This window comes from Orcinus orca, chromosome 1, assembly GCF_937001465.1.
Source record: "Orcinus orca chromosome 1, mOrcOrc1.1, whole genome shotgun sequence".
NCBI classification, from domain to species: domain Eukaryota; kingdom Metazoa; phylum Chordata; class Mammalia; order Artiodactyla; family Delphinidae; genus Orcinus; species Orcinus orca.
The window spans coordinates 135,372,529-135,385,108 of record NC_064559.1 but is presented as its reverse complement, the minus strand read 5'-3'; positions in this window follow the sequence as shown (position 1 = coordinate 135,385,108).

The following is a 12,580-nucleotide window of genomic DNA, read 5'->3' as shown; positions in this document are numbered from 1 at the left end:
CTATTTGTTTGCATTATAAACGGACTAAATGAGCTAATTACAGTGATCATAACTCACCATTAAAAACAAACACAGTTAGAAATTTCAAAGGCTTTCGATATCTTTTCTTTAATCATTCACCCAGGCTCAAAATATGCATTTTTTAGATTAAAGCATTTAAGTTGCTAATTATATTCTCAGAACTAACAATTATTTCTTTACCCTTTTACTACCTTCTTCTGGCAACAAAAAATGTCAGCACTGATTTAATTTTTTTGTTATTATAGGATTAAAAGAAGTTTCTAAAAATGCAATTAAATTTGCCCTATAGCTAGAGTAACTTGCCTACCAGCATCCAAAACCTCTTCTCTAAGACAACAGCGTAAAAAAAAATGATTCAGAATTTCATGACTTTTGCAATACATTCCTTCGGTGATTATCTCCAATAACAACTCAACCATTTTAATGAAACTCCCTGCACATCATGTCCTGGTGAAAGGTAGAACATATTAGATTAATAAAGAAAATGAAAGTTAAATTGGCTGTCGGAGTGTGAAGCCCTGCCCGTGTCATGCATGGGTTCTTCACCTTTGGGAGCCTAGTTCAACTTCAGCCCCAGGCCCTAAGTGAAAAGTTCAGTAGTCTTGAGTACATCCCCACTTAATATATCACAAAATCAATTATTTTATGGTGGTACACTTGGTAACCTATGCTCAGACAGAATCAAGTTTTGTTCCCACTGGGGATTCACCAATTATCTATTCAGTGAATTATTTTCAGATAAAGCAGAAACACCTGCTGTCAGCAGAGGGAGTATCTAAGATGGGTATCATTCTGAGCCTGACCTGTTATTGCATTTGTCACGTGCAGGATGGCACTGTGAGACTTTGGATGAATTTATCACATTACCGAGATGCTTGATGGGACATCAGAGCATGATTCAGTGCCCAAAGTTAGAGCTAAAACGCAGTAGCAAAGAGATCCAAAATGAAGCCACAGAAAAATTGGGGAAGGGGTAATCAAGTGTGCAGATACTGCAACTCATCTGTCTTGCCTTATTTCCAATAAGTCAGCACAAATAAAATTTGTGATAATTCAGCACAATTTCCTTTTACTGGCTATTGACCTGGCCCAGACTCAAAGTAGGAACCAAAGAAAGGCTCCACGGACTTTGATTCTGAGACTGGGACAAAGGTCAAGCTTGAGACAGGCATAGTTTATGAGGGCTGCTCTCCCTAACCATCTACTCCGATAGGATTTTCATTCTTTCAGGGTCTATCTTTCAGAAGTCGGTCAACCTCAAAACACCAGTGGCATTTATTTTTTCTCTTTTGCAAAATTAATAATAATAGCTGAAACTGAAACAAAGAACAAACACAACAAACAAACGAGGTATCTCTGCATTTCAAAATCTCAAAGAATTAACGCATGAACTCCAGGACCCACGATGAAGTCCAAAAGCAGGTATGGAACATCAGCTACTGCATGGAAAGTACTTTGCACTGATGAAAGGAATAGGACAGCATTAGGGAGGCCTCAATTGTGTGATACTGAGAGATTACTGGGTACATTTTTATTATTGTTAAGTTCTTCACTGGAATAATTGCCTACCAAAAGTACTATGCAATGAATTATAGGGAAAAGTATCATTTTCTGATTATGAGCACAGTTTCTAGAACCAGACAGATTTGGATTCAAATCCTAGATCTACCCAATTATCACCTATGTTACCTTGGACATTGATTAAATCATGTATTTAAGCCTTAGCTCCCTTAACCTCAGTATGAGAGTAACGGCTCATAACATTATCCTGAGGAGGATTGTTAATAATATATGCAAGGTTTTGCATGATACTTGTCACAGTGCAAATACTCTGGAACTTTTACCTGTTGTTGTGGTGAGATGATTACTCTTACTTTTATTGCGTTGTTGTTATACTATTAATAGAGAAGAATATTAAATGATTCCCAGGACCAATCCATAAAATTCGTAGTTGAAAAAAGCAGTGGAAGAAACTTATAATGAGTTTCTATAAGCTTTAAGCTGAAAGGAAAAGAGGCAGTGAGTTTCGAACAGGAATCAATCTTGCTACACAGGCTCTAAGTCAGCTCTCAATTATCTTTGCTAATAGAGAGGAGAAAAATATTCCAAAACAACAGCTGACTCCACAAGCTAGCATTTTTTTAAATTGAAATCTCATCAGAGATACAACCTGTCAGCTGATGCTTTATGTCCTGGCTCTATTCTTGGTCCCCGTTGCTGGCAGGTGCCTGATACTCAACTGCATCTCTGAGAGAGGACTTTACCTTGTTGGTGACCTGGTACCTGCCACCCTCACAGGGCCCCAAGGGCCCTGACTGTGGAAGAGCTTCACTGGGACTCCACCCTACATGCATCATCAACCACTCCCTACACCAAACCTCCTCTCCATTCCAGCTCCCTGAACTTATTTTCTTAATGCCAGAAGGTCTACTTATCCAAGAATAAGCCCTACTTTGAAATACCTCATCATATCCTAATGGCATAGCCTACATGAAGACAGATGAATTTGCTTCGGAATCTCTGATTTCCAAGCTCTAGCTTTTTCCCGTCTTTCTCCCCACGCCCACCCCACTGCTGTTATTCCGATGTTGTTCTCAGCCCTGGCTAACACCATAAACACAAAGGCACTGTCTCTTGAAGAAGGGGCCAATTTCCCTCTATGACATGGGCAGCTAGAAAAGAGGCAAGTGTTAGGTGAGGATCACGATGGCAAACAATAGGGCACGTTCAAGCTGTTTATTCCTTAGCCTGGAGTCAAGCAGGGTGAAAGTTCAAGAGAAGCATTAGGTAAATTTCAGTCCTGCCAAGCATTCTTTTCAGCTGACCACCAACAATGTTTGCCTCTTCTTTTATTGCAGGACTTAATAGAACAGATAGCTGAACTATAATCGTTTGACAGAAATCCATTCATTATACAAATAGTTATTTGTATAATGAATAATAATCCCTTCATTATAAAAATTATTCAAAAATAACCTATTGATTTATTCTCCTACAAATATTTATGTTAGCAGGTACTGAACTAAGTCTTGTGGGGAAGAGAAGCTAAGATATGTACACAAATACCTAGACCTGTGGTTCTTACACTGGTGCAATTTTGCCCTGAGGGGAGACTTGGCAAAGTCTGGAGACAATTTTGATGGTTACAACTAGAGGGCTCGTGGTACTGGCATCTGGGGAGTAGAGGCCAGAGATGTTGCTAAACATCCTACCATGCAGAGGATAGTCCCTGTAATGAAGGATTTTCCAGCCTCAAACACCATAGTGCTCAGGTTTAGAAACCTGAACTCTACTGGAAGACATTACAACCTAACTCAACATGAAAGATCAAAGGAGGAGACTGTGAAAGAGGGAGAGTAACTTCTGCCCAGAAGTCTAATCCCAGAAAGTCTGAAGAAGAGAGTAGCATTTGTCTGTGCCATGACATTCGGATGAGATTTGAAAGATGGCGATTATGGACTTACAGGAGATGAAGAATAGATTTCCAGCAAAGAGAAGAAAAAGTATGTTTTAAAAATGCGTTAAGATCTAAAGGGAGCTCTAATTGTATAGAACAGCTAGAATCATTTGAAAAGTAGCATGGAAAGGCCAGAAGGAAAAGGTAGCAACAACTCAAGTCCTCAAACATCAGGCCGTTTGAAGCATCCGACCTGGCAAATGTTATATTTTATATTAGACCCTGTTGTGCATGTTGTTCTGTTATTTGAGTCAAATAAATTTAGAGTTGAAAGTGGATTGTAGACATGTTTTGGTCAGATGTCCACATTTGATGGGTAAGGAAGCTGAAGCGCAGGGAGGCCGTGTGAGGAGAGCACACAGCTGTGCCAGAGCTGGGTTACCATTTGCTCTCAGCCTAATTCTCTTTCCCTTACTCTGTGCTGACTCCAGGAGGTGCCACCATACGCATTTTTTGTTGTTGTTTTCTTTTATCTTTTTAAATAAATTTTTAAATTTTATTTTTGGCTGCGTCGGGTCTTCGTTGCTGCACGCAGGCTTTCTCTAGTTGCAGCGAGAGGGGGCTACTCTTCTTGCTGTGCGCGGGCTTCTCATTGCGGTAGCTTCTCTTGTTGCGGAGCACGGGCTCTAGGAGCGCAGGCTTCAGTAGTTGTGGCTCGTGGGCTCTAGAGCGCAGGCTCAGTAGTTGTGGCGCACGGGCTTAGTTGCTCCGCGGCATGTGGGATCTTCCCGGACCAGGGCTCGAACCCGTATCCCCTGCATTGGCAGGTGGGTTCTTAACCACTGCACCACCAGGGAAGCCCACCATATGCATTTTTTTAAGGCTGTAATTTGAGTTGGGCTGCCTGGTTGCAATCAGTGCTCACATACAGGATCCCATGTGATCTGGATGGAGACGGAGGATAGCTGACAACGGTCTGGTGAAGGGCGTACAGTGATTCTCCACTGGGCTCTGAATACTGTGGAGGAGAAGGTAGGGAGCAACCTCCTCCCCGTGCCTAGGGGTAGGTATTTCAGAGTCACTAGAAGGTTTTTTTCAAATTCAATTTATTCCCTTAGAGAGTCTAACATACCAACCGGGGGGATTCTAAATTGTCTACCTTGGAACTTCCGAGAATCATTGCTTTAGAAAATCATTGTCGAGTGGGAGGAAAGGTTGAGAGACTGTATTATAGGTTTTAATAGGGAGCCTAGTCTAATATATCCAACTCTAAAGTGACCTTATAGTTTGACTTACCTGGATTCCTGAATTTCGGGACAGTTTTAATTCTGTATTATTGTTAATGTAATTTCCTGACATGTTCTTCCAGAGTCTTTCAAAATTCTACTTGATATATATATATATATTTTTTAAAAATTTGAATGAAATTAATTTTATTTTGAGCCCTCCCCCCCTTTCCTTTAGTGAGACAGAAGTCAATATCTTTCAAAGCACAGGAATCCGTGGAAGCAAAAGAAGACACAAAGGGGTTCTCAGTGCTGAAAAAGTTGGGAATGGCTGAGTTAAGTGTGTGTCCCATGTTTTTTTCTATTAGGTCATGTTTATCTAACAATCTTTCGTGTGCAAACAATCGCTAGGTTAAGAGCAGACTATATCACTTCCAATCCTGGTTCTAGCACTAATTAGCTGTGTGATCTTGTATCCACCACGCAACTTCTCTGTGCCTTACAGGAATGACAAGATGATGAAGTTAATGAATATATCTAAACTGCCTCCAGGAGTAGCTGGCTCACAGTAAGTGCTATTTAAATGTTAACTATTTTTATTTCACTTAGCAGAATTTTGTGGCACTCCTTGAGACACATTGGTTTTTCTTTATGTGCTACTAGTCTCTGGCTCAAGGGTTTTTCCTTGAAGCCCCCAGCTTTCCCCTTCCTATCCACACCTGCAGTCTTCTCCTTGGCGTCCCTCTAGGAGTCCTGAACAGCTGTAATTGTCACTACAGTTCCAGTACATATGTTCCTAGCCAGGGACTCTGTAGTTCTCAAGATACAGGAGTTTCTTTATTATTTCTCAAATCCTCATGTAGATCATCAACTTACTCATAACAAAGCTACATGTACAGTGCCTGGAACATAGTAGACCGTTGTTAATGAAATGAATAGACTATAACTTCTGGTCTTGTTTGTTTGCTTTTAGATGGTAATTATAACAGGTATGGTTATCCTCCTCTGAAAAGAAGATCAGTTTGTGTAAATGCATATCTCTTGTGAATAAAAATGAGGAAGTAAATTAATCATGTCTTTAAAAATACATATTGTTGAGGAGACTAAATCTTTTTAAATAAGGAGTCCATGTTGGGGGGAGGGGCTTATCAAAGGAATCTTCCCTGGCCAGAAATTGCTGGAGTCTAATGTAGTCCCTGAAATTTCCTCTCTCTCTTTTTTTTTTTTTTTTTTGGCGTTTGATTAAGTATCTCTATGAAATAACAAAAGCATGAATGTCTCCAAAAAGCAGGTCCAGTCGTGGAAAGGGAAGCGCAGTGCCTGGCTGATGCAGGATGCATGGTTGAGATGTAATTTTCTATATGCAAACTTAATGTGTCAGTTTTATTTAGGGAGAGAAAGGCAGGGGGATGCATTAGAGAGAAAGTCCACAGCATAATTAGGAAACAATCAACACGTTTTTCTTGCTGTCCTAATTTTTTCTTCACTTTAAAATGCTCCATTGAGTTTAATTAAACTTGCCCTAGGCTTATAAGCCTAGCAAACTGGGGAACGTTCTTTTCTTTTGAAACTTGCTTTCCTGTCAGAAAGGTTTTCTTCAAACTGGCCCAGTACTGCTGAACTTCAAGGTTTCAGGGGATGTTAAAACAACTGCAACCAAACTAACGTAGATTATCTGTATTTCTTCCTATTGATTTGAGCAGAGGGGAAGGGAAGCTGGGCACTGCCAAATAAATGACTTCTACAAGGTTATTAAGGATGCTTGGTTTGGAAAGCGGAGAGTGGCAAGCTGATTTCAAGTGGTTGTGAAGGAGAGAGAAAGAGAGGGATAAAGGGGCTGTGCCGATGATGAATAATTACTGTTATTTCAGTGCACTGCTATTAGGAATGCCATTTCTTCCCTTCTTTTTGGATGTCAGCATCCTATTCACTTTGGGGAATTACCATTTCCCCAGTCTATGTAGTCCCAGTGAGACTGCCAGCTACTTTGGTCTGCCTGCTACCAGCCCCCACTCTCCCTGGCAAAGGGGCAGATGGGCATGTGACCATTCTGGATCAGTAAGAATCTTGCTCTCTTTCCCTTAGGAATTAGGATCTTAATCAGAGAGACACATACTAAGAAGGAGTTTGATAACAATCATTCTAATTTCAAGGCCATGTAGAGTTTGTCCATGGGCCTGAATGAAATTCTTTATAGTCACTTAGATTCCAGTTTGTTCTGAAGCTTGGTTGCTCAGTTTGGGGTTGGATTTTGTGAGTTCTTCAGTATCTGTATAGCTATATTTCACTAGTTTACGCTAAGATAATGAACAACCCCCAAATCTCAAGTGTTTACAACAACACAAATTTATATCTTACTCATGTTAAATGTTGCCTGCAGTTTGCCTGAAGCTGTGCTCTGAATACCCTTCACTCCAGGTTGAAGGTATATAGCTTCTGTTTGGGAAATTGCCGCTCTGGTAGCAGACGGAAAAGCACAGTGAGGAAACCACAGGATGCCTGCTAAACCTTCTGCTAGGAGTGGCGTGTGTTATTTCCACTCATCCTCACTTGGTCCAGGGAAGCTTAACATCAGAAGGGCTGGAAATAAAATCCTCCTCCAGGGTGGAGCCTAATAGGGGTGGCAGATACTTTTGAAAAATAGTACAATTTGAACTCCGGTTCCACCAAATATTAATTGTGCAAATGTCGGGAAATTACTTGACATCCCTGAGCTTCAGTTTCTACATTTTTAAGTAGTGCTCACCAATATCTAGTCCCCTTTTCCTGGACACGTGGAAAACTCTGCATCCCGACACTCTTTTAGTTGAATGGGACCATGTGACCAGTCCTGGCCAATGCAATGAGCAGAAATGATAAGTGTTACTTCCAGGATAAAACAGGGATAAGCCATGTGAAATTCTCCAGACTGCCTCTTCTCTGTTGTAGCAATTGAGAAGGCCAGAAGTTCCAATGGCACAGATGTAAGAGTCTCTGTCAGCTTGAATCTCTAAGTGACTATGTAAAGCATAGTAAATTCCCTGCTCTTGACCCAAGCTAGACATTGTAGTGAGGGGAAAATGACAATACTTTGGCTATACTCAGCTGTGTGTTTGAGGTTAATTTGTTTCTTCAACGTAACATAACGTTGGTCTTCCTGACTAGGACTGAAATTTGTAGTGATATTATAATCATCATAGTTCTGGTATTAAATTCCTCTTGAAATTCCTAGGGTGGCTTTGGTTTCCTGCACTAATCTGCCTAATACAGGTACTTAATCCAACCAGGAGATGATGGGAGAAACTTCTTGCACAAAGTCCTGCCTAAAGTGTGTCTGAAAGAATGAAGAGAATAAGTGACGGTAAGGAAAAGGGCATTCCAGACAGAATTTATAGCATGAACAAAGGCACAAGGAACAACATGATGGAGATCTATATTCAATTTCCTCTGCTGATATTATAGAAAATGAAGTTGGGAGATAAATAAAACAGTTTGTACTCTGTTAAGGTGATTAGAGAGGGAGGATATTGTGTCTAATATTAAGACCCATGAAGTTACATTACATGATGGCAATGGAGAAAACCATGAAGGTTATTAAAAGGGAAAGAGTAGAGGTGGTCACACATGAATTTTATATAAACCCCTCCATCTGCTACATGGAAGTTAAATTTGGGGGATGAGTTAATGGATAAAATAAAGACTAGGAAGCCATTTAGAAGGCTATTTTGGTAGTCCTGGAGAAAGGCAAGAAGGCCTAAACTAGAGAAGTAGAAGACATCAGATTAGGGGAAAATGTCTGGATTCTGGAAATATTCTGGATACTCAATCAATAGCACTTGCTGAACAATTGATTATGGTAGTGGAAAAAGGGGAGAATTTAAGAACAATTCTCAGGTTTCTAACTTGGATGATTGAGTGGGTAAGATCCCTGAAGCTGAGGATGATATTATTGGAGGAGAAGGTTTAGATAATTAATAATTCAATTTTGTATTTATTGATGGTAAGGCATTAAGGGTGTATCCAAATATATCTGTGAAAAAAAATGAATAGCTAGGATTAAAACTCAGGACAAAGTCTAGACTGAAAATATAGATTTGTAGATTTCAGAATCATCAGCCTATAAGTGGCAGTTGAAAGCATGGAAGTGGGTGAGAACACTCAGGAAGTTTTGGAAGAGTCATAGCCTAGGAGGAAACCAAAAATCAGAAACGAATGCACAGATTAGCTATAAAAGGAACAGGGATGATCAAGGAAAACAAAAAAGAGTATGGGGAACAAAGTGATAATAATAAAAGTGTCAAATGCAGAGGTTTATTAAGTTATGATCTGGAACATTTTCACTGGATTTGACAATAAGGAAGATTACAGTAGGATTTAGGAGGGAATTACGAATCAAGAATAGAAAATCATATATTTATTTCTTAGAAGTATGATGACAAGAGAGGCATGTAATGGGAGAAAATTTTAAACATGTTTATAAGCTACAAGGAAGGAACCCTGAATAAGAAAAGGTAGAAGATACTTTAGGTAAAGGTGAGGAGAGATGGACTAAAGCCTCAAAGGGGAAGTGAGGAGTCAGAGTGTCAAGGAGAAAGGTGAAATCAGAGGAGAAAGGCTTAGAACAGAAGCCAACTATGCAACTGGAAAAAAGGAGAAGGATCAAGTTGTGGAAAGAAAAATACGTTGCTAAGGCTCATGATACAACCTTCTTGCATTTAAAACCTTAGAAATGGCATAGTCCATTCTGAGTGGTCACAAGTTTAGAGAGTGGCCATCTTAAAAGGAGGGTGAAACAAAAGGTGGACAAATGTCTTTAGAGCTGAATGAGACAGGAAGCCAGGGGTTTAGAATTTTTTGCATGGATACTACACGTGAGCTCTTTATGTTACTGAACTTAGTATGGAAAGGACTGCAGGGACTGTTTCAGAGTCTCCAGTGACCCAAAGCTAAGGAAAAGTGAGTTGGTAAAAAGCAGTGAGTCAGTAAAAATGGTCTAACATCATGAATCTCAAAAGACTAGGGAATTTTACTGGAGAATAAAGGAAGTCACAGGACAAATGTGGAGAATGCTGAGGCCATTCTCAGTTTAAGCCAGAAGTATACCCGTCCAATGACACAGTCACTCTAGCTAATGGGGAAATGTATCTTTAAGGAACACCCAGATTTCCTAACAAAGGAAGTAGGGAAAATATTTTGTGCCTAGGTACAGGATGTTGGGGAGAAGATTAATGAGGATATGTTTGCACAAGTAGTTTGAGTCCCTCCATAACTGACCATAAAATGCTGCTCTTCTTTTTTTTGCTCTAGAAATTCTCCTCAGTAGCTTGTTAAGGTATTACCTTTTCACTCTCCTCACCTCAAAAGCCTTGACTAATCTCTTTACCTACATTTCAATCTTTAAAGGCCCAGTTTGAACCTGACTTCTCTTCTGAAATCTTCTCAGATTACAGTAGCTTTTCTAGACTATTCTATGAAAGACTATGCACTTTTTGGATATGTCAATGTGAAGTATATCATTACAGTTGTCCTTCTATATACGTAGGGGATTGACTCAAGGACCCTCACAGATACCAAAATCTGAGGATTCTCAAGTCCCTTATATAAAATGGCCTAATACAGATGATGCTCTGTATCCACAGTTTCTGCATCAGTGGATTCAAACAACAGTAGCCTAGTTGGTTGAATCTGCAAATTCCAAACTCATGGGTACTGAAGGAGGACAGCACATGCTGCTTATGGATCACTGTGTTGGCTAGGTTCCTCAAGTAACTTACAAGTTCTTTGAGTGCATGATTTGCACAGTGTCTGGTTATTGGGTTGTCTTCACTCTAGCACCCTAGCCTTATATTTTTTGAGAAACTGCCTCTTGCCAATTTTAACTGTGTGCTTCCATTGGGGATCAAAATTGCTAGCTAAAATACTCTACCCCATCTCTCCAGTCACAGAAATAGCCAGGTGAGCAAGGTTGGACCATTTATAATACTACATCCTAGTAGTTATAGTGGTTCATCTATAGGGTAACTAATAAGAATTCTTCTTTAGGATTTTCCCAATGGCAGCTAGAAGGAAAAAAAAAGATTTTCTGTCTCTTTGGTATTCAAGCCATTGGAAAGGAATTCCTAGAGGATGGCAGGTATGTTCTGTTATGGTTAATTTTACATGTCAACTTGACTGGGCCACAAGACACCCAGATATTTAGTCAAACATTATTCTGAGTCTTCTGTGAGTGCATTTTTGGATGAGATTAATACTTAAATTTATAGAATGAACAAAGCAGATTGCCCTTCCTAATGTGGGTGGGTCTTATCCAATTAGTTGAAGGCCTGGATATAACAAAAAGGCTGACCCTTCTCTGAGTAAGCGAGAATTCTTCCTGCCTGACTGCCTTCAAACCTGGGCATTGACTTTTTTTCCTGCCTTCAGACTTGAACTGAAGCCTTAGTTCTTCCCGATTTTGAAACTATTGGCTTTTGGACTGGAACTACACCATTTGTCCTCCTGATTCTCAGGAATTTTGAGGCATTTAGAGTGGAACTAAATCATTGGCTCTCCTGGGCCTCCATTTTGCTGACTAACCCAGCAGATCTTGGGACTTGCCAGCCTCCATAATCATGTAAGCCAAGTCCTTATAATAAACCTCCATATGTATACACACACACACACACACACACACATACACATACACACACATATATTTCCATCCTATTGTTTCTGTTTCTGTTTCTCTGGAGAACCCTGTCTACTACATATTTCCTACTATGTGGAGACAGAGAATGAAACTGACATCCAGAGACAAGAGGCAGAGAAAGAGAGACGTGACTTCAAGCCATCAAGTGCTGGGTTTTTATGTCATTTCTGATGTTTCTGGTTCATGGCTATAGCACTGTTTCCTTCAATTCTATGAGTTAACCAGAATCTTCCAATAAATTCCCTTTAGTGCTTTAACTAGCTTGAGTTGTGTTTCTGTGACTTGCAACCCAAAGAACCCTGACCAAAACAGTCTATGTTTTATATGTCTATAGTCTCTATAGCACTCAGGACTGTGCACATGGTTGATTTGATAAAAACTTGTTGAATGGTTGATTCGTCGATTGATATTGGAATTAGATTACTCTTTGCTCAGTTGGTTCCTGCTAAACTCCTGGCCTTCTCAATATTTCCTTCTGAGCCCTATAATGAAGAAAATGATAAGACTCCTAAGAGATAATCCAACTCTGAGAGAACAGGGCCACTAGCAATAAATAGCCTAGATTCACACAGAATAAAACAGATTAGACTAACTAGAAACTTTTAGGCTGAAATCACAAAGATTATATTATTTAGCTAAAGGGAATGTGGTAGATGATTATTTGATCTTGTATCTTGATAGTGCACATAGTAAAGTGCTGGATACAGCATCTCGTGAAATCTTGATAGCCAAATTAATTTAAATTGGATGAATACGTAGATCTTAAATATCTGAATACAGCAAACATGGGATGAATATAATATAGGAAGGTATCAGGTTAGAATGTGCAGACTGGCTGATCAGATAATGGGGGATCCGTTTAACTCTGCTTTATTGGACCATCATCACTAATAGCATCTGAAGGGGTAAACAGCATGTTAATGAAATCTTCAAAGCATTGGTAAGAGCATTAATAAATTAAACAAAGAACTTAAAGAGATATGAGAGATATACCGACAGAATAAACGTTAGAATATCAGAGAGGAAAATATTCCTTAGATCACTTAGATCCCAAATGCTTTAATTAGAAATAAAAAGAAAGAGACTAAGTAAGATAAAATTGTCTGATTTTAAAAAGATGCTAGAGATCAGTGCTTACACTGAAATACAAGGTGACATGAGAGCCCAGAAAGCAAGTATTGTATCTAATGTGCCTGTAGCTTCACAATTTTTTTTTAATAGGGAAAATGTAGATCTAATCTTAGAGTTAGGAATGACTTCTAAAACATG